This window comes from Suncus etruscus, chromosome 7 (assembly GCF_024139225.1).
Source record: "Suncus etruscus isolate mSunEtr1 chromosome 7, mSunEtr1.pri.cur, whole genome shotgun sequence".
NCBI lineage: Eukaryota > Metazoa > Chordata > Mammalia > Eulipotyphla > Soricidae > Suncus > Suncus etruscus.
Genome location: NC_064854.1, coordinates 47,038,707 through 47,042,714, shown reverse-complemented (window position 1 = coordinate 47,042,714; position 4,008 = coordinate 47,038,707). Strand labels below are relative to the sequence as shown.

The 4,008-nt window shown below is 43.1% G+C and overlaps 1 non-coding gene across 1 annotated transcript; it reads right to left on the bottom strand.

Annotated features, from left to right (window-relative positions):
- Positions 1-2,180: 2,180 nt before the first annotated feature.
- On the bottom strand, positions 2,181-2,290 carry LOC126015353 (U6 spliceosomal RNA). Its single transcript, XR_007498225.1, has one exon. It is a non-coding gene; the product is annotated as a U6 spliceosomal RNA (small nuclear RNA).
- Positions 2,291-4,008: the final 1,718 nt, after the last annotated feature.

The window sequence follows — 4,008 nt, the reverse complement described above, 5'->3', positions numbered from 1 at the left end:
AAAAAAAAAAAAAATGATTGCCTGTTCTCTAAAGGTACCTTCCTACTGCTCCCTGTGTCCTTCCCTGATAGGCTCCCTGGTATGGCCCAGTAGCTTAGGGCAGTGTTAAGGGAAATAGGCTGGAGGAAACCTAGCATGCTTACATCATGTGGTCCTTACATAATGGTATCTCTCCCTGTTCAGAACCTAAGAGAAGCTTGACATGTGGCCTCAACAAAATGACATCAGAACCCAGAACCCCATATTCCCTCCTCTTCTTATGGATCTGAATCAAAACTTTGATTCTCCTTGAGGTTCCTCATCCTCATCCCTACATATGGACACATACTGAGACCTTTGCACAAGAATCTTAATCAGGGAGGTTTTCCAGGGTAATTGAACCACTGTTCACAACAGGTGGCAGAATCTTTCTGTCACCTTTCCAGCTCCTGCAAACTAGCCTTCACCTGCTCCAGTGTCTCACAGGTGACCCCTGACATAGGTTAGCATAGAAACAACATAAAAACAACATTGCTCCCCCAGAATCATATACATCCCTCCTTCCTTCAGGAAGAGTAGGTCCAGTTCCTGCCTGTTCTGGAGAGCAACTTCAGCTAGGGAGGCAACTCCCTAGAAAAACAATGTTTTTCTAACATCCCGATAGAAAAATTAAATTGTCTCAGATTAATGTCCACTTGTTGGGAGAGTTGTTTAAGTTCCATGTCTCCTTTGACAAGGAAGGCCACTCTCACCCCAATGGAGTCGACAATGCCAGCTGTTACAAGGGCTGGAATAAGAAATAAAATGGCCCTCTTCCAGAGGGAATGATAACTTTGCTCAATTTGTTCCCACCGACCTTTTCCTGTCAGGTATGATACCTGGGGTATGAGAATGACCATAATGCAAAACTCATCTGGGTTTGCAAAAGCAGTGGCAAGCACACAGGGAGTCAATCCCTTGGTACATACAACCTATGTCCCATTTGGTCTCCAAGGGGAATTACTTCCCCATGCAGCCATATTGGCCTCTACAATTTCATTACAATAGTCCAGGTAAGGGGAGGAGACCCTGCTGGCCCCTCCAGGAATGGTGGGTAAGAGGCACATGTCCATGTTTGTAGTCCCTGCAGGGTGATCCTCCCCAAGTCCAGGAGCAGCCAGAGTTTATTGTCTGGACTACTGCTTCTATTATTCTCACTCCCATTAAATATGGGAGTCTTAGATCCAAACATAACCAGCAGTCTTTGGCCAGCCCTGGCTGGGTGGCATTGAGAAAATGGTAGTTTGCTTTTATGGTCTTAAGTGCCTTTTCCCCTTCAATTATTGAGCCAAGAAGAGGTATAGGGTTGTGGGGCTTATACTGGCACCTTAAGGTAGTGTTGAACTGCTGACTTATTTGCCTTAACTTATGCTTCTCCACTAGAAAGTTAGTCTGGAAGCATTCTCTTAAAAGCCCCTACTGATATTTGGGCCAGAAAGCTCTGGTTAACATCATTTCCAAAACTCTGCTTGAGACATCCAACCTTAGTCTCAGGGTCTGGCTCCTTTTACGCTGCCAGATGGCTTCTCTGACACTTTCCTATACCCTGCAGAGAAAATTCCTGTCCCCCACATTTTGAGGAACTCCATACTGAACAAGCATAAAATGAGAATGCTCTCAGGGCAACTTCCCTATCCCAGTACCCGAACCTATCAGTTAGTATCCACTTCTTTTTAACACTTATCTCTCAGTAGCAGGAGATCTTGTGAAGCATAACCAGAAATCTCAAACAAATCACATAAGTTAAAGTTTAGGGGAGGGATCCCCAGGGTGACAGTTTGACCTACAACCGCCCCATCCACAGTCTGGGTAAGAAGGTATTCATTCTTGTTGATCATTTCACTGTCACCGCCACAGTCACCACTGTCAGCAGGAGCACCAAGACTAACTGCATTCTGCCCTGGTCCTGGGAGCTGAGTCAGCTGAATCTGCAGGGGGTTCCTTTTTATTCATGTGGGGTCCTTCTTATTCAGGCTGTGACTCTACCACAAAGAAAAATAAAGTTCCTGCTTCTTCAGTCCTGTAACTTAAACAACTGTTGGGGTGGAAAGAACAAGATAGGGCCCTTAAATCCAGTTTCCTTTCCTGCACTGTGTCAGAAAGAGATGAAGAAATGCTTCCCACACCTAGTGCTAATTCTTTTACCCTAAATTTTACCAGGGGAAGCCATATTTTTTTAAATATGGAATGCATGTCATCCTTGCTCAGGGTCCATGCTAATCTTCTCTGTATCGTTCCAATTTTAGTATATATGTGCTGCAGAAGCAAGCACAGGAAGCCATAATTTTTGCTCCTTCTGCCCTTATATTATCCTAGTTAAATGTTAGTGTCCAGTTAATTCTTTCTACTTACCCCAACCTCTGGGATAGATAGGCATAATGTAATTTCCCATTAATGTCAGTGTCCTTAGCTAGTTGAGTTTCTGTGTCTCTTTCTGCCCTTATTCCCCTGGAAGCTTTCTTGATGACCTCCCTGTTACATATTTTCCCTAGAGATATGACCACCCTAGAAGTCATTAAAATGGAGTGTGACTGAAGGTCTATCTTCTGTAACTTTTTCAAGCTATCAAAGGACTGGGGACCCTACCTATAAGAAGGAGTAAAATCTCATGCTACTTTAGTTTCTAATGAGACAATTAACTGGTTCAGTTCTGCAGTTTCAATATCTGAAAATGATCAGATCAATTAGAAAGAGGAATATTACTTAAACTAATCAGAACCTGGAGCAGTAAATGGTCCTCTCTATCCTTAGGAGAACAGAGATCCCTCTGAAATTATAATACAGAAGTTTAAACAGAAACCAGGGCTGGAATGATAGCACAGTGGTAAGGTGTTTGTCTTGCACGCGGCCAACATAGGACAGAACCTGGTTCGAATCCCAGCATTCCATATGGTCCCCTGAGCCTGCCAGGAGCAATTTCTGAGTGCAGAACCAGGTATGACCCAAAAACAAACAAACAAACAAAAAGAACAGAAACCAAAGCATCGTAGCATTATACCTGTTCCCGATCATTTTTAGTATCTGTGTGAGGTCATGCTGCCAGTTCTTTTCGGAATATGCTCCCTAGTGTTATAGGAGACCCAGGACTTGCACTGAATTCAGTAATAGCAATAAACACATATCTGAGTTACTTCTACTGTTGCTTCATCTTTCTTCTCCTATTTGGCATAAGTTTTCCCTAGTAAAGTTCTAGCCAGAGTAGTGGTTGCATTTACAGTTGTTAGTTCCTTATGACCAGTCTATTACAACCAGTAAGTGCACTTTCATATGGGTTACCCAAGAGGAGTGAGATTTAAGTTAGGCCCACTAGAATGCATTTAATTCAATCAGCTACCAAAAAGTAGTTGTTCTCTCCGCCTTCATCTTGAACCTTGCCAGATAGCTGAAAAATCTTTGTTCCTTTGCATAAACATAGCAATACTGGAGAAATCTCCATTTGGGACACCCCATATTTTACAGATAATTTTTGGGGATTGGTAAAGGACAGAGAGGCTGGTTTACCAATAAAGGCATTAATACTTTACCTGTCACATCAGTCTTGGCCAATATAAATATTAGAAGGTCAGTTCAGCATGATGATCTGAAGGATGGCCTTGGGCATCTTACCCTCTATAGGAGTGTCTTGGAAGCCTGTCTCACCCCTTTCCAGGGCCGGGAGAGATTCTGACCTCCAAAATTTTTCTCAATGCTGAGAGCAGACCCAGGCTGTGACCAGCCAGTGCAGATCTAGACATACTAGATGAATTCAATTTTATAGGCCAGTCTGACTCTGAGGTTAGCAGAGTACTTGTAATAGTACCATTTATTATTAAATTTGCTTCTGTCATTTAACCTCAACCCCTCTCAACTCTGTTACCCTGAAAGAGGGCTCTGGGGTCCCCTAGCTGACCTTTAAGATTTCCTGTCTGCATGAGGAGTGATCCCCACTACAGGTAGGAAAACTTCCTGCCTTTATTTGTGTAAATCAACATAATGCTGTGAAACATCAAA